Genomic DNA, 19,024 nt, shown 5'->3' on the forward strand with positions numbered 1-19,024 from the left:
AAGCCATCTGGTCCTGGGCTTTTGTTTGCTGGAAAAATTTTAATCACAGTTTCAATTTCAGTGCTTGTGATTGGTTTGTTCATATTTTCTATTTTTTCCTGATTCAACCTTGGCAGGTTGTGCATGTCTAAGTATTTGTCCATTTCTTCCACATTGTCCATTTTATTGGCATAGAGTTGCTTGTAGTAATCTCTCATGATCTTTTGTATTTCTGCAGTGTCAGTTGTTACTTCTCCTTTTTCATTTCTAATTCTATTGATTTGAGTCTTCTCCCTTTTTTTCTTTTTTTTTCTCATTAAACTTTTTTATTGGGTTCAAATTCTGTGACAGATTTTTGGTCAAGTTGTTTCCATTAAAAAGTACTGATTTTAAAACTAATAACTTAAAACTGCCACACACAAAACAAATGGTCCACAACGCATTCTCCTTTCCTTCTGAAGGTTTTACGATGCATTGTTATCATTAACCAGTCTTTTGCTATTAAACGTAAATGGCCAATTGAGACAAACAGTTCTGAGACCGTTCTTTCACCACTGATTAAGACTGGGGTGACAGGTATTGGGGTTAATATTCATTTAGCCTTCTGATCTTTCTGGGCAGACTTGGTGACCTTGCCAACTCCAGCTTCCTTCTTGTCCACTGCTTTGATGACACCCAGAGCAACTGTCTGCCTCATGTCCCGAACAGCAAAGTGGCCCAGAGGAGGATAGTCAGAGAAGCTCTCAACACACATGGGTTTGCCAGGAACCATATCAACGATGGCAGCATCACCAGATTTCAAGAATTTGGGGCCATCTTCCAGCTTTTTCCCAGAACAACGATCAGTCTTCTACTTCAGCTTAGAAAACTTGCAGGCAATGTGAGCTGTGTGACAATCCAGCACAGGTGCATAGCCAGCACTGATTTGGCCTGGATGGTTCAAGATAATCACCTGAGCTGTGAACCCAGCTGCTTCCATCGGGGAGTCATTTTTGCTGTCACCAGCCACATTGCCACGACGAACATCTTTGACAGACACGTTCTTGACATTGAAGCCCACATTGTCCCCAGGAAGGGCTTCACTCAAATCTTCATGGTGCATTTCAACAGACTTCACTTCAGTTGTCACATTGACTGGAGCAAAGGTGACCACCATGCCAGGTTTGAGAACACCAGTCTCCACTCGACCCACAGGGACAGTACCAATACCACCAATTTTGTAGACGTCCTGGAGGGGCAAACACAAGGGCTTGTCAGTTGGGTGAGCTGGTGGCAGGATGCAATCCAGAGCTTCAAGCTGTGTGGTTCAACTGGCATTGCCATCTTTATGGGTGACTTTCCATCCCTTGAACCATGGCACGTTAGCACTTGGCTCCAGCATGTTGTGACCATTCCAGCCAGAAATTGGCACAAATGCTACTGTGTCGGGGTTGTAGCCAATTTTCTTAATGTAGGTGCTGACTTCCTTTACAATTTCCTCATATCTTTTCTGGCTGTAGGGTGGCTCGGTGGAATCCATTTTGTTAACTCCAACAATTAGTTGTTTCACACCCAGAGTGTAGGCCAGAAGGGCATACTCACTGGTCTATCCATTCTTGGAAATACTTGCTTCAAATTCACCAACACCAGCAGCAACAATCAGGACAGCACAGTCAGCCTGGGATGTGCCTGTAATCATGTTTTTGATGAAGTCTTTGTGTCCTGGGGCATCAGTGATGGTCACAAAGTACTTGCTGGTCTCGAATTTCCATAGGGAGATATCAGTGGTGATACCACGCTTGCATTCAGCTTTCAGTTTGTCCAAGACACAGGCATACTTGAAGGAGCCCTTCCACATCTCGGCAGCCTCCTTCTCGAACTTTTCAATGGTTCTCTTCTCGATCCCACCACATTTGTAGATCAGATGGTCAGTAGTGATGGACTTCCCCGAATCTACATGTCCGATGACAACAATGTTGATGTGGGTCTTCTCCTTTCCCATTTTTGCTTAGATTTAGTGGTGGTTTTCACAACATCTGTATCCTGGCAGAAAATCCATTGTGAAAAAGCCTCCCTTTTTTTCTTGATGAGTCTGGCTAATGGTTTATCAATTTTGTTTATCTTCTCAAAGAACCAGCTTTTAGTTTTATTTATCTTTGCTGTCATTTCCTTCATTTCTTTTTCATTTATTTCTGATCTGATCTTTATGATTTCTTTCCTTCTGCTAACTTTGGTTTTTTTTTGTTGTTGTTCTTTTTTCTCTAATTGCTTTAGGTGCAAGGTTAGGTTGTTTATTCGAGATGTTTCCTGTTTCTTAAGGTAGGATTGTATTGCTATAAACTTACCTCTTAGAACTGCTTTTGCTGCATCCCATAGGTTTTGGGTCATTGTGTCTCCATTGTCATTTGTTTCTAGGTATTTTTTTATTTCTTCTTTGATTTCTTCAGTGATCACTTTGTTATTGAATAGTGTATTGTTTAGCCTCCATGTGTGTTTTTTTCTTTTTATTCTTTTTTTTTTGTGTGTGTGGTACGTGGGCCCCTCACTGTTGTGGCCTCTCCCGTTGCGGAGCACAGGCTCCAGACGCACAGGCTCAGCGGCCATGGCTCACGGGTCTAGCCGCTCCGCACGGCATGTGGGATCTTCCCGGACCAGCACACGAACCCACATCCCCTGCATCAGCAGGCGGACTCTCAACCACTGCGCCACCAGGGAAGCCCCATGCTTTTTTTTTTTAAAGATCTTTTCCTGTAATTTATACCTAGTCTCATAGTGTCGTGGTTGGAAAAGATACTTGATACAGTTTCAACTTTCTTAAATTTACCAAGGCTTGATTTGTGACCCAAGATATGATCTATCCTGGAGAATGTTCCATGAGCACTTGAGAAAAATTTGTATTCTGTTTTTGGATGGAATGTCCTATAAATATCAATTAAGTCCATCTTTTTAAATGTATCATGTAAAGCTTGTGTTTCATTATTTATTTTCATTTTGATGATCTGTCCATTGGTGAAAGTGGGTTGCTAAAGTCCCCTACTATGAATGTTTTACTATCGATTTCCCCTTTTATGGCTGTTAGAATTTGCCTTATGTATTGAGGTGCTCCTCTGTTGGGTGCATAAATATTTACAATTGTTATATTTTCTTCTTGGATCGATCCCTTGATTATTATATAGTGTCCTTCTTTGTCTCTTCTAATAGTCTTTATTTTAAAGTGTATTTTGTCTGCTATGAGAATGACTACTCCAGCTTTCTTTTGGTTTCCATTTGCATGGAATATCTTTTTCCATCCCCTCAATTTCAGTCTGTATGTGTCCCTAGGTCTGAAGTGGGTCTCTTGTAGACAGCATATATATGGGTCTTGTTTTTGTATCCATTCAGCCAATCTGTGTCTTTTGGTGGGAGCATTTAATCTATTTACATTTAAGGTAATTATTGATATGTATGTTTCTATTCCCATTTTCTTATTTGTTTTGGGTTTGTTATTATAGGTTTTTTTCCTTCTCTTGTGTTTCTTGCCTAGAGAAGTTCCTTTAGCATTTGTTGTAAATCTGGTTTGGTGGTGCTGAACTCTCTCAGCTTTTGCTGTCTGTAAAGGTTTTAATTACTCCATCAAATCTGAATGTGATCCTTGCTGGGTAGAGTAATCTTGGTTGTAGGTTTTTCTCCTTCATCACTTTAAATATGTCCTGCCAGTCCCTTCTGGCTTGCAGAGTTTCTGCTGAAAGATCAGCTGTTAACCTTATGGGGATTCCCTTGTGTGTTATTTGTTGTTTTTCCCTTGCTGATTTTAATATGTTTTCTTTGTATTTAATTTTTGACAGTTTGATTAATATGTGCCTTGGTGTGTTTCTCCTTGGATTTTTCCTGTATGGGACTGTCTGTGCCTCCTGGACTTGATTAATTATTTCCTTTCCCATATTAGGGGAGTTTTCAACTATAATCTCTTCAAATATTTTCTCTGTCCCTTTCTTTTTCTCTTCTTCTGGAACCCCTATAATTCGAATGTTGGTGCATTTAATGTTGTCCCAGAGGTCTCTGAGACTGTCCTCGGTTCTTTGCATTCTTTTTTCTTTATTGTGCTCTGCAGTAGTTATTTCCACTACTTTATATTCCAGGTCACTTATCCGTTCTTCTGCCTCAGTTATTCTGCTATTGATCCCTCCTAGAGTATTTTTAATTTCATTTATTGTGTTGTTCATCATTGCTTGCTTTATCTTTAGTTCTTCTAGGTCCTTGTTAACTGTTTCTTGCATTTTGTCTATTCTATTTCCAAGATTTTGGATCATCTTTACTATCATTATTCTGAATTCTTTTTCAGGTAGACTGCCTATTTCCTCTTCGTTTGTTAGGTCTGGTGGGTTTTTATCTTGCTCCTTCTTCTGCCGTGTGTTTTTCTGTCTTCTCATTTTGCTTATCTTACCATGTTTGGGGTCTCCTTTTCACAGGCTGCAGGTTCGTAGTCCCCATTGTTTTTGGTGTCTGTCCCCATTGGCTAAAGGTGGTTCAGTGGGTTGTGTAGGCTTCCTGGTGGAGGGGACTTGTGCCTGTGTTCTGGTGGATGAGGTTGGATCTTGTCTTTCTGGTGGGCAGGTCCACGTCTGGTGGTGTGTATTGGGGTGTCTGTTGACTTATTATGATTTTAGGCAGCCTCTCTGCTAATGGGTGGGGTTGTGTTCCTGTCTTGCTAGTTGTTTGGCATAGGGTGTCCAGCACTGTAGCTTGCTGGTCGTTGAGTGAAGCTGGGTGTTGGTGTTGAGATGGAGATCTCTGGGAGATTTTCGCCGTTTGATATTATGTGGAGCTGGGACGTCTCTTGTGGACCAGTGTCCTGAAGTTGGCTCTCCTACCTCAGCAGCACAGCACTGACTCCTGGCTGCAGCACGAAGAGCCTTTCATCCACACGGCTCAGAATAAAGGGGAGAAAAAGTAGAAAGAAAGAAAGAGGATAAAGGAAAATAAAATAAAGTTAGAATAAAATAATTAAAATTAAAAAATACTTATTACGAAAAAAATTTTTTTAAGTAAAACAACAACAATAAGAAATGGACGGATTGAATCCTAGGACAAATGGTGAAAGCAAAGCTCTACAGACAAACTCTCACACAGAAGCATACACATACACACTCACAAAAAGAGGAGAAGGGGAAAAAATAACAAATCTTGCTCTCAAAGTCCATCTCCTCAATTTGGGATGATTCGTTGTGTATTCAGGTATTCCACAGATGCAGGGTACATCAAGTTGATTGTGGAGATTGAATCCACTGCTCCTGAGGCTGCTGGGAGAGATTTCCCTTTCTCTTCTTTGTTCGTGCAGCTCCCGGGGTTCAGCTTTGGATTTGGCCCCGCCTCTTCGTGTAGGTCGCCGGAGGGCGTCTGTTCTTCTCTCAGACAGGACGGAGTTAAAGGAGCTGCTGATTCAGTGGCTCTGGCTCACTCAGGCCTGGGGGAGGGAGGGGTTCGGGTGTGGGGCAAGCCTGCAGCGGCAGAGGCCGGCGTGACATTGCACCAGCCTGAGGTGCACCATGTGCTCTGATTCAGAACAGATTTTCTGATGCCTCTTAGAGACTAAATTAATTGTTTAGTCTGGAGGGCTGCACAGGCTCCCTGGAAGGGGGGTTGTGGAGAGTGATCTGCGCTCGCACACAGGCTTCTTGGTGGCGGCAGCAGCAGCCTTAACGTCTCATGCCCGTCTCTGGGGTCCACTCTGTTAGCCGTGGCTCGCGCCTGTCTCTGGAGCTCCTTTAAGTGGCGCTTTTTATCCCCTCTACTCGCGCACTGGGAAACAAAGAGGTAAGAAAAAGTCTCTTGCCTCTTCGGCAGGTCCAGACATTTCCCCGGACTCCCTCCCGTCTACCTGTGGTTCACTCACCCCTTCAGGCTGTGTTCACGCCGCCAGTCCTCTCCCTGCGCTCCAACCGAAGCCCGATCCTCAGCTCCCAGCCCCGCCGGCCCCGGCGGGTGAGCAGACAAGTCTCTCGGGCTGGTGAGTGCTGGTCGGCACTGATCCTCTGTGAGGAGATCTCTCCACTTTGCCCTCTGCACCCCTGTTGCTGCGCTCTCCTCCGTGGCACTGAAGCTCGCCACCTCTGCCACCTGCTGTTTCTGCCTGCAAAGGGGCTTCCTAGTGTGTGGAAACCTTTCCTCCTTCACAGCTCCCTCCCACTGGTGCAGGTCCCATTCCTATTCTTTTGTCTCTGTTTATTCTTTTTTCTTTTGCCCTACCCAGGTACGTGGGGAGTTTCTTGCCTTTTGGGGGGTCTGAGGTCTTCTGCCAGCGTTCAGTAGGTGTTCTGTAGGAGTTGTTCCACGTGTAGATGAATTTCTGATGTATCTGTGGGGAGGAAGGTGATCTCCATGTCTTACTCTTCCGCCATCTTCCCCCTCTCTCCCTTTGTTCTTAAAACAATTAATTTAGTCTCTAAGAGGCATCAGAAAATCTGTTCTGTATGCTTTAAAATATATCATCTCATTTAATTCCTCTAGCATTCTTATAGAAGTTGTTTTTACTTTACAGCTGAAGAATCGGAAGCCCAATTAAATGGTTTGTTTCATGTTCCATAGTTAGTGTATATGGTAGAGCAAGAATTGAAAGACTAATCTTTGGTTTTAGGTCTAGTACTCATTCTAATAGTACTGTGCCATTACATTAATGGTCCTTAGTGTAATAGTTGGAATTTTATTTCTTTCTTTTAGTGGTCAATAGTTTACATCAGAGGAATGATTCTAATCATGGGAATTTAGGAATCAGATGGCTTTTGAACAGGTAGGATATAGGCCTCAGCTGATGCCATAGGCCTTGAAAATAATACTAAAATGGATTTTATGAGAAATGCTGACAATATCTAATTTTTTGGTGGTCCAATATGAATCAGGACAAAGTGGAGTGTTTAAAAGCATTTTTGGGGGAACTTCCCAGGCAGTCCAGTTGTTAATACTCCGCACTTCCACTGCAAGGGGCATGGGTTCTATCTCTGGTCAGGGAGCTAAGATCCCACAGCCCACATGGTGTGGCAAAAAAAAAAAAAAGCAGATTCCTGGGCCCTCAGTGGTTCCCACTGAGTCCAAGTAGGGCCCCAGGAAACAGAAAAAAAACAAACAAAACATAAAAATAAAAGTGTTGCTTATTTAATCCTTGACTGAGCAAGCAATTTCTGAAAGGTTATGAGATCCAACCATTAGCAGAAAGAAAGTACTTTTTGTGATTATTTGATCACAGTCTCACAACTTGGAGGGCATTATGCTAAGTGAAATAAGCAAGACAGAGAAATAGAAATACTGCATGGTAAAAATAAAATCAAATACTGCATGGTATCATTTATATGTGGAATCTTAAAAAAAAAAAACTCAACTCATAGAAACAGAGAGTAGAAAAGTAGTTTCCAGGGGTGGGGGAAATGGGGAGAGATTGGTAAAAAGGTACAAGCTTTCAGGTATAAGTTGAATAAGGTCTGAGGATCTAATGTATAACATGGTGACTATAGTTGATAACACTGAATTACATGACTGAAATTTGCTAATAGGGTAGAGCTTAAATGTTCCCACCAAAAAAAAGTGAATATGTGAATTGATGGATGTGTTAATTAACTCAATGAAAGGAATCATTTCACAATGTATAAGTTTATCAAATCGTTAAGTTGTACACTTTAAATAGCTTACCATTTAATATGTTAATTACACCTTAATAAAGCTGAAAAAAAATTAAAAATAGAAAAGAAAGGAAAACCTTCAATATGATAAGACCAATTATGCAAATATTTATTTGTAGGACCTTTATATGCTATTTACTCTTTTTTAAACTTTTTATTTATTTATTTATTTTTATTTATTTTTTTACACAGCAAGCTCTTATCACTTATCTATTTTATACATATTAGTGTCTATATGTCAATCTCAAACTCCCAGTTCATCCCACCACCACCCCGCTGCCTCCCTCTCCCTGCTTTAACCCCCTTGGTGTCCATATATTTGTTCTCTACATCTGTTTCTGCCTTAAAGACTCTATTTCTGCCTTACAAACCAGTTCATCAGTACCATTTTTCTAGATTCCACATATATGCATTAATATAGGATATTTTTTTTTCTCTTTCAGACTTACTTCACTGTGTATGACAGTCTCTAGGTCCATTCACGTCTCTACAAATGACTCAGTTTTGTTCCTTTTTATGGTTGAGTAATATTCCATTGTATATATGCACCACATCTTTATCCGTTCATCTGCTGATGGGCATTTAGGTTACTTCCATCACCTGGTTATTGTAAATAGTGCTGCAATGAACATTGGGGTGCATGTGTCTTTTTGAATTATGGTTTTCTCTGGGTATATTCCCAGTAGTGGGATAGCTGTGTCATATGGTAATTCTATTTTTAGTTTTTGAAGGAACCTCCATACTGTTCACATTGGGGCTGTATCAATTTACATTCTCACCAACAGTGCAAGAGGGTTCCTTTTACTCCACACCCTCTCCAGCATTTGTTGTTTGTAGATTTTCAGATGATCCTCATTCTAACTGGTGTTAGGTGATAGCTCATAGTAGTTTTGATTTGCATTCCTCTAATAAATAGTGATGTTGAGCAGCTTTTTATGTGCCTCTTGGACACCTGTATGTCTTCTTTGGAGAAATGTCTATTTAGGTCTTCTGCCCATTTTTTTGATTGGGTCGCTTGTTTTTTTAATATTGAGCTGCATGAGCTGTTTATACGTTTTGGAGATTAATCCTTTGTCTGTTGAATCATTTTCAAATATTTTCTCCCATTCCAAGGGTTGTCTTTTCATCTTGTTCATAGTTTCCTTTGGTGTGCAAAAGCTTTTAAGTTTCATTAGGTCCCATTTGTTTATTTTTGGTTTTATTTCCATTACTCAGGGAGGTGTGTCAAAAAAGATCTTGCTGTGATTTATGTCAAAGAGTGTTCTTCCTATGTTCTCCTCTAAGAGTTTTATAGTGTCTGGACTTACATTTAGGTCTTTAATCCATTTTGAGTATATTTTTGAATATGGTGTTAGGGAGTATTCTAATTTCATTCTTTACATGTAGCTATCCAGTTTTCCAAGCACCACTTATTGAAGAGACTGTCTTTTCTCCATTGTATATCCTTGACTCCTTTGTCATAGATTAGTTGACCATAGGTGTGTGGGCTTATCTCTGGGTTTTCTATCCTGTTCCATTTTTCTATATTTCTGTTTTTGTGAGTACCATACTGTCTTGATTACTGTAGCTTTGTAGTATAGTCTGAAGTCAGGGAGTCTAATGCCTCCAGCTCCATTTTTTCACCTCAAGACTGCTTTGGCTACTCAGGGTCTTTTGTGTGTCCATACAAATTTTAAGATTTTTTGCTCTAGTTCTGTAAAAAATGCCACTGGTAATTTGATATGGATTGCATTGAATCTGTAGATTGCTTTTGGTAGTATAATCATTTTCACAATATTGATTCTTCCAGTCCAAGAACATGGTATATCTCTCCATCTATTTGTGTTGTCTTTGATTTCTTTCATCAGTGGCTTATCGTTTTCTGAGTACAGGTCTTTCACCCCCTTAGGTAGGTTTATTCCTAGGTATTTTGTTCTTTTTGTTGCAGTAGAGAATGGGATTGTTTCCTTAATTTCTCTTTCCGAATTTTCATGTTTAGTGTATTGGAATGCAAGAAATTTCTGTGCATTAATTTTGTATCCTGCAACTTTACCAAATTCATTGATTAGCTCTAGTAGTTTTCTGTTGGCATCTTTAGGATTCTCTATGTATAGTATGTCATCTGCAAACAGTGACAGTCTTATTTCTTCTTTTCCAATTTGTATTCCTTTTATTTCTTTTTCTACTCTGATTGCCATGGGTAGGACTTCCAAAACTATGTTGAATAATAGTGGCAAGAGTGGGCATCCTTGTCTTGTTCCTGATCTTAGAGGAAATGCTTTCAGTTTTTCACCATTGAGAATGATGTTTGCTGTGGGTTTGTCATATATGGCCTTTATTATGTTGACGTAGCTTCCCTCTATGCCCACCTTCTGCAGAGTTTTTATCATAAATGGATGTTGAATTTGTCAAAAGCTTTTTCTGTATCTATTGAGATGATCATATGGTTCTTATTCTTCAATTTGTTAATATGGTGTATCACATTGATTGATTTGCATATATTGGATAATCCTTGCATCCCTGGGATAAATCCCACTTGATCATGGTATATGATCCTCTTAATGTGTTGTTGGATTCTGTTTGCTAGTATTTTGTTGAAAATTTTCCATCTATATTCATCAGAGATATTGGTCTGTAATTTTCATTTTTTCTAGTATCTTTTTCTGGTTTTGGTATCAGGGTGATGGTGCCCTCATAGAATGAGTTTGGGGGTGTTCCTTCCTCTGCAATTTTTTGGAGAGTTTCAGAAGGATGGGTGTTAGCTCTTCTCTAAGTGTATGATAGAATTCACCTGTGATGCCATCTTGTCCTGGGCTTTTGATTCCTTCTAGTGTATTTTTCATTTCAGTTATTGTATTGTTCATCTCTGCTTTTCTCTAATTCTCCTAAGTGTTTATTCTTTAATTCTTCTAGATCTTTTTTAAACATTTCTTGCATCTTCTCGATCTTTGCCCCCATTCTTTTTCCTAGGTCCTGGATCATCTTCACCGTCATTATTCTGATTTCTTTTCCTGGAAGGTTGCCCATCTCCACTTCATTTAGTTGTTTTTCTGGGGTTTTATCTTTTTCCTTCATCTGGTACATAGTCCTCTTCCTTTTCATTTTGTCTATCTTTCTGTGAATGTGGTTTTCGTTCCACAGGCTGCAGGATTGTCATTCTTCTTTCTTCAGCTGTCTGCCCTCTGGTGTATGAGGATATCTAAGAGGCTTGTGTAAGCTTCCTCATGGGAGGGGCTGGTGGTGTGTACAGCTGGGTGTTGCTCTGGTGGGCGAAGCTGAGTAAAACTTTAATCTGCTTGTCTGCTGATGGGTGGGGCTGAGTTCCCTCCCTGTTGGTTTTTTGGCCTGAAACGACCCAGCACTGGGGCCCAGAGGTTCTTTGGTATGGTTAATGGTAGACTCTGGGAGGGCTCATACCAAGGATTACCTTCGAGAACTTCTGCTGCCAGTGTCCTTGTCCTTGCAGTGAGCCACAGCTGCCCCCCGCCTCTCCAGGAGACCCTTGAATAGTAGCAGGTAGGTCTGGTTCAATCTCCTATGGGGTCCCTGCTCCTCCCCCTTGGGTCCTGATGCACACACTACTTTGTGTGTGCTCTCCAAGAGTGGAGTCTCTGTTTCCCCCTGTCCTGTTGAAGTCCTGCAACAAAATCCCACTCACCTTCAACATCTGATTCTCTGGAAATTCCTCCTCCCCTTACTGGATCCCCAGGTTGGGAAGCCTGATGTGGGGCTCAGAACTTTCACTCCAGTGGGTAGACTTCTGTGGTATAATTGTTCTCCAGTTTGTGAGTCACCCACCCAGCAGTTATGGGATTTGATTTTGCTGTGATTGCACCCCCTTACCATCTAATTGCAGCTTCTCCTTTGTCTTTGGCTGTGGGGTATCTTTTTTGGCGAGTTCCAGTGTCTTCCTCTCAATGATTTTTCAGGCGTTAGTTGTGATTCCAGTGCTCTCATAAGAGGGACTGAGCACACGTCCTTCTACTCCGCCATCTTGAATCAATCCGAAATTGATGCTAGGTTTTTTTAAACCCAATTCCTCGAGACTTTCTGAGCTTTTAGTTTTTGTTGGAGTCTTTGAGACAGCTCATGGTAAATAGTATTCTTCTTTCCTGCCCAGGGTTTTTTTTTTTATCATCTTTATTGGAGTATAATTGCTTTACAATGGTGTGTTAGTTTCTGCTTTATAACAAAGTGAATCAGTTATACATATACATATGTTCCCATATCGCTTCCCTCTTGCATCTCCCTCCATCCCACCTTCCCTATCCCACCCCTCTAGGTGGTCACAAAGCACCGAACTGATATCCCTGTGTTATGTGGCTGCTTCCCACTAGCTATCTATTTTACATTTGGTAGTGTATATATGTCCATGCCACTCTCTCACTTTGTCACAGCTTACCCTTCCCCGTCCACATATCTTCAAGTCCATTCTCTAGTAGGTCTGTGTCTTTATTCCTGTCTTACCCCTAGGTTCTTCATGACCTTTTTTACAACCACCATGGAGAACAGTTTGGAGGTTCCTTAAAAAACTACAAATAGAACTACCATACAACCCAGCAATCCCACTACTGGGTATATAACCTGAGAAAACCATAATTCAAAAAGAGTCATGTATCAAAATGTTCATTGCAGCTCTATTTACAATAACCAGGAGATGGAAACAACCTAAGTGTCCATCATCGGATGAATGGATAAAGAAGATGTGGCACATATATACAATGGAATATTACTCAGCCATAAAAAGAAACGAAATTGAGTTATTTGTAGTGAGGTGGATGGACCTAGAGTCTGTCATACAGAGTGAAGTAAGTCAGAAAGAGAAAAACAAATACAGTATGCTAACACATATATATGGAATCTTACCCAGGTTTTGAAGAAGCTCCAAACTCTGGAACTCCACACTCCAGAGGCCCCTCTTTGGATGTAATGTATGCTATTTACTCTTGCTTCTTCTAGTTACTTCAGTTTGTAGAATGAATGTACTCATTTCTCCAAAATATGGAACCTGCAATTTAGATGTGTGACCACCAGATGTCGCACTGCATTAGTGTCACATTCATAAGTAGAACATGGCAGTCTCAATTAAAAAAGAACAAAACAAAAACTCTTTATTAAGACAGTTAAGCTGAAATAAGTATTACATACCCATTAAAGCATTTAACTTTTAGAAGATTAAGGGTTTAGGAAATAATTATTGAGATGGTCTTCCTCTTATTGCTGGAGGATCTCAAGGTTGCTTTACTAAATCTCAGAGCATCTCATGTCCTTCCTGGGCTTTACATTTAATATGCATGAAATTTCTTCTAGCTGAGAAAATATGTTTCTCTTCTCTGCAACACGTTTCTGTTGAAGGGATTTAGATGTAAAATCTCAGCCATGTTTAGATTTTATTTTTCCAAACATGTTTAAGCATAGCATAAATGCTTAAACAGACATATTTAGTGGCTTTCAACCTATGAGTTTTCGACTGATTTCATCACTAATGACATTTTCAGTTTGGGTTTTATTGCTTTTACTTTTAGTGGATCAACATTGCAGGATAGTACTATCCCTGAAGGACAGAATTTTTGAAATTACATTTATTTCTGACAAGAAACCAGGGCCAGTTTCATTTTTTGATTGATTCAAGCAAATACTAGATTTCTCGACTCAAATTTTTTGAGTAAATTCTTATTATCAGAAGTGCTCAAGTAATAACATCCATTTTACCATTTTGAGTCTCATTTTTTTCTCTACTTTGCAACCACTGTGGGGTTTCCCCCCCCCAGAGTGTTTGTCTTCCTTTTTCAGTTTTACCAGCTATACTTCCTTCTTCCTCCTATAACTCCTGCTCTGCCTCTCCCTCCTGCCCCCTCCACACACACATACCCATTTAGTTGCAGTGGAACTTTCTTCATTCCCTTCACTCTTGTAGCACACCTTCACCTCACATGCAGTCTCAAGCCCTTCCCTGTCTTTGCTTTATCCTGCAGACTTCTGAGTTTTACTTTTTCTTGTCTGATGCCCAATAACAAAATGGTATTAAAAGCATCTTGTATATTTTCTCCAGCTTTATTAAGGTATAATTGACAAAATTGTATATATTTAAGGTATACAACATGATGTTTTGATATACATATACATTGTGACATGATAGATGCAATCAAGTGAATTAGCAGGCCCATCACCTCACATGGTTACCATCTTTTGTGTGTGAGTTGAGAACACTTACGATGAACTCCCTTAGCAATGGCAAGTGTACAATCTAGTATTATTAACTACAGTACCATGCTGTAGATTAGGTCCTAGAACTCATTCATCTTTTTTATAAGGGTTTGTTTATTTATTATTTTAATATTTATTTATTTATTTTATTTATTTTGGCTGCACTGACACTTAGTTACGGCATGAGGTATCTTTTAGTTGTGGCATGCAAACTCTTAGTTGTGGCATGCATGTGGGATCTAGTTCCCTGAGCAGGGATCAAATCTGGGACACCTGCATTGGGAGCACAGAGTCTTATCCACTGGACCACCAGGGCAGTCCCTAGAACCCATCCATCTTACAACTAAAACTTTGTACCCTTTGACCAATATCTCCCCTTTTCCTTAATCCTCCAGCTCCTGGAAGCCACCATTCTGCTTTTCTTATGAGTTTTACTCTTTTAGATTCTGCATATTAATGAGATGATACAGTAATTTATCTTTCTCTGTCTAGCTCATCATTTCACTTAGGGTAATGTCCTCTGAGTTCATCCATATTGTTGCAAATGGCAAGATTTCTTTATTCATTTGTGGCTGAATACTCTTGCATTGTATATATATTTTTTATCCATTCATCCTTCAATGGACTCTTAGTTTGTTTCCACATCCTGGCTATTGTGAATAAGGTAACAAAAATGATCTTCTTTGAGACTTTGATTTCACTTCCTTCAGATATACACCCAAAAGTAGGATTGCTGGATCATAAAGCAGTTCTATTTTTAATTTTTGAAGACCCTCCATACTGTTGTCCATAATGGCTGTACCAATTTATATTACCACCAACAGTGTACAAAAGTTCCATTTTCTTCACATCCTTGAAAAGCATCTTGGTATTTAATCCTTTATTTTTTAAGTTAAATTAAAAAAATTATATATTGGCAAAAGGATGCGTACTTTTCATTTAAGTAAGTTAAAAGAGAAAGTGGGGGCAAAGTAACTTAAAACAGCTCTCTACCTAAGCAATGAATCTTGGTCTTGTTCTAAAAATATCTAGGACTTGAGTCAAAAGGGTTGAGCTGTTCTTTCTGAATGCTGATGATACTCAGAGTGGAATCTTATCGACTGATTGTTTGGAAGACAAGCTCCTCATATGCTCCAAAAATAATTTAAGTGTTTGTGGGAGGAAGTCTGGATGTATGTTATTACATTAGACAGTGGATGGCATGGTTTTACTGATGAACAAAGAGGCCACAACCTGTCCCTCTGAAGGGAATTTATTACCATTCTTCAGGTTAATGTTTTTAATATAAGAATATTTGTTATTGCCAGTGAGACAATGTTTAAATAAATCAATTGTACCACTTTATTATGCAATTATAATAAGCCCAGGCCTTTACATGTCCCTCGAGCTTAAGTTTAGCTCTCAGAGTTGGCTTTAAGCAACTTTGCTGCCTACCTCCTTTTCTGGATTGATTGGGATAAATGGCATGGTCTTTGGTAGATAGGGTTGCCTTGGGAGATGCATACTTGTATGGTGATGCCTCTTTTGACACCACTGGGGAGCATTCTCTTTTTCCTTCATGTACTGGCATCCTTGAGATGCACTCAGGCAAAATCATCCAAGTGATCCAGACCTTCCCAGGGCCAGGAGGAGGCCAGAAAAGCACTCAAGTGGCTCCCTCTACTCACCCTTTTAAAGTTGATATCCATGTATACTTTTCAGTCATTGAAAGTGGATCCCATTTTTTGGAAAGATTGCAGAGAGGCTAGATTTTCTCCAAGATCAACCTAGGAAAGGTAATGGTCAAAGTGATTAAGTGTATTTGTCCTGTTTACATAGTGAAGGTTGATTGGCTTGGGATCAAAATAAAAGCCATGGGTGGCAGACAGCAGAAGCAAGAAGAATTAAAATTCTGCAGCCTGTGGAAGGAAAACCACATTCACATAAAGACTGACCAAATGAAAAGGCAGAGGCCTTTGTACCAGATGAAGGAACAAGATAAAACCCCAGAAAAACAACTAAATGAAGTGGAGATAGGCAACCTTCCAGAAAAAGAATTCAGAATAATGATAGTGAAGATGATCCAGGTCCTCGGAAAAAGAATGGAGACAAAGATCGAGATGAAAGAAATGTTTAACAAAGATGTAGAAGAATTAAAGAAAAAACACCTAGAAGAATTAAAGAACAAACAAACAGGGATGAGCAATACAATAACTGAAATGAAAAAATTACTCGAAGGAATCAATAGCAGAATAACTAAGGCAGAAGAATGGGTAAGTGACCTGGAAGACAGAATGGTGGACTTCACTGCCATGGAACAGAATAAAGAAAAAAGAATGAAAAGAAATGAATACAGCCTAAGAGACCTCTGGGACAACATTAAAGACAACAACATTTGCATTATAGGGGTCCCAGAAGGAAAAGAGAGAGAGAAAGGACTTGAGAAAATATCTGAAGAGATTAGAGTCAAAAACTTCCCTAACATGGGAAAGGAAATAACCACCCAAGTCCAGGAAGTGCAGAGAGTCACCGCAGGATAAACCCAAGGAGAAACATGCTGAGACACATAGTATCAAACTGACAAAAATCAAACACAAAGAAAAATTATTGAAAACAACAAGGGAAAAATGACAAATAACACACAAGGGAAATCCCATAAGGTTAACAGCTGATTTCTCAGCAGAAACTCTACAAGCCAGAAGGAAGTGGTAAGATATATTTAAAGTGAGGAGAGGGAAGAACCTACAACCAAGATTACTCTATCCATCATGGATCTCATTAAGATTTGACAGAGAAATCAAAAGCTTTACAGACAAGCAAAAACGAATAGAATTCAGCACCACCAAACCAGCTCTATGACAAATGCTAAAGGATCACTCTAAGTGGGAAACACAAGAGAAGAAAAGGACCTACAAAAACAAACCCATAACAATTAAGAAAATGGTAATAAGAACATGCATATTGATAATTACCTTAAACGTGAATGGATTAAATGCTCCAACAAAAGACACAGGCTCACTGAATGGAAACAAAAACAAGACCCATATATATGCTGTCTACAAGAGACCCACTTCAGACCTAGCGACACATACAGACTCAAAGTGAGGGGATGGAAAAAGATATTCCATGCAAATGAAAATCAAAAAAAAAGCTGGAGTAGCAATACTCGTATCAGGTAAAATAGACTTTAAAATAAAGAACGTTACAAGAGACAAAGAAGGACACTACATAAGGATCAAGGGATCAATCCAAGAAGATGATATAACAATTATAAATATATATGCATCCAACATAGGAGCACCTCAATACATAAGGCAACTGCTAACAGCTATAAGAGGAAATCCACAGTAACACAATAAGAATGGGGGACATTAACACCTCACTTACACCAATGGACAGATCATCCAGACAGAAAATTAATATGGAAACACAAGCTTTAAATGACACAATAGACCAGATAGATTTAATTGCTATTTATAGGGCATTCCATCCAAAAACAGCAGATTACACTTTCTTCTCAAGTGCACATGGAACATTCTCCAGGATAGATCACATCTTGGGTCACAAATCAAGCCTTGGTAAATTTAAGAAAATTGAAATCATATCAAGCATCTCTTCCAAACACAACACTATGAGATCAGAAAGAAATTACCTGGGAAAAAAACGTAAAAAACACAAACACATGGAGGCTAAACAATACGTTACTAAATAACCAAGAGATCACTGTAGAAATGAAAGAGGATCTCAAAAAATACCTAGAGACAAATGACAATGAAAACATGATGATCCAAAACCTATGGGATGCAGCAAAAGCAGTTCTAAGAGGGAAGTTTATAGCAATAGAATCCTACCTCAAGAAACAAGAAAAATCTCAAATACATAATCTAACATTACACCTAAAGGAACTAGAGAAAGAAGAACAAACACCCAAAGCTAGTAGAAGGAAAAAAAAGACATAAAGATCAGAGAAGAAATAAATGAAATAGATACAAAGAAAACAATAGCAAAGATCAATAAAATTAAAAGCTGGTTCTTTGAGAAGATAAACAAAATTGATGAACTTTTAGCCAGACTCATCAAGAAAAAGAGGGAGAGGACTCAAATCAATAAAATTAGAAATGAAAAGGGAGAAGTTATAACAGACACTGCAGAAATACAAAATGTCAGAAGAGACTACTAGAAGCAACTCTATGCCAATAAAATGGACAACCTGGAAGAAATGGACAAATTCTTAGAATAGTATTACCTTCTAAGACTGAACCAGGAAGAAATAGAAAATATGAACAGAACAATCACAAGTAATGAAATTGAAACTGTGCTTAAAAATCTTCCCCAAAACAAAAGTCCAGGACCAGATGTCTTCACAGGTGAATTGTATGAAACATTTAGAGAAGAGCTAACATCCATCCTTCTCAAGCTCTTCCAAAAAATTGCAGAGGAAGGAACACTCCAAAACTCACTCTACAAGGCCACCATCACCCTGATGCCAAAACCAGACAAAGATACTACAAAAAAAGAAAATTACAGAACAATTTCAGTGATGAATATAGACACAGAAATCCTCAACAAAATAGTAGCAAACAGAATCCAACAACGCATTAAGAGGATCATACACCATGATCAAATGGGATTTATCCCAGGATGCAAGGATTTTTCAATATATGGAAATAAATCAATGTGATACACTATATTAATAAAATGAAGAAGAAGAACCATATGATCATCTCAATAGATACAGAAAAAGCTTTTGACAAAATTGAACACTGATTTATGGTAAAAACTTTCCAGAAAGTGGGCATAGAGGGAACCTACCTCAACATAATAAAGGCCATATATGACAAACCCATAGTAAACATCATTCTCAATGTTCCTAAGATCAGGAACAAGACACGGATGTCCACTCTCGCCCCTATTATTCAACATAGTTTTGGAAGTCCAAGCCACAGCAATCAGAGAAGAAAAAGAAATAAAAGGAATACAAGTTGGAAAAGAAGAAATAAAACTGTCACTGTTTGCAGGTGACATGATACTATTCATAGATAATCCTAAAGATGTCACAGAAAACGGCTAGAGCTAATCAATTAATTTGGTAAAGTTGCAGGATACAAAATTAATGAACAGAAATCTCCTGCATTCCAATACACTAACAATGAAAAATCAGAAAGAGAAATTAAGGAAACAATCCCATTCACCATTGCAATGGAAAGAATAAAATATCCAGGAATAAAAGTACCTAAGGAGGTAAAAAACTG

At 39.1% G+C, this 19,024-nt stretch overlaps 1 pseudogene across 1 annotated transcript; it reads right to left on the bottom strand.

Annotated features, from left to right (window-relative positions):
- Positions 1–571: 571 nt before the first annotated feature.
- On the bottom strand, positions 572–1,960 carry LOC307051591 (elongation factor 1-alpha 1-like; annotated as a pseudogene). The gene has a single exon. The product of its transcript is annotated as an elongation factor 1-alpha 1-like (transcript).
- Between the last annotated feature and the right edge of the window lie 17,064 nt (positions 1,961–19,024).

This window comes from Hyperoodon ampullatus (assembly GCF_949752795.1).
Source record: "Hyperoodon ampullatus genome assembly, chromosome: 4".
NCBI classification, from domain to species: domain Eukaryota; kingdom Metazoa; phylum Chordata; class Mammalia; order Artiodactyla; family Ziphiidae; genus Hyperoodon; species Hyperoodon ampullatus.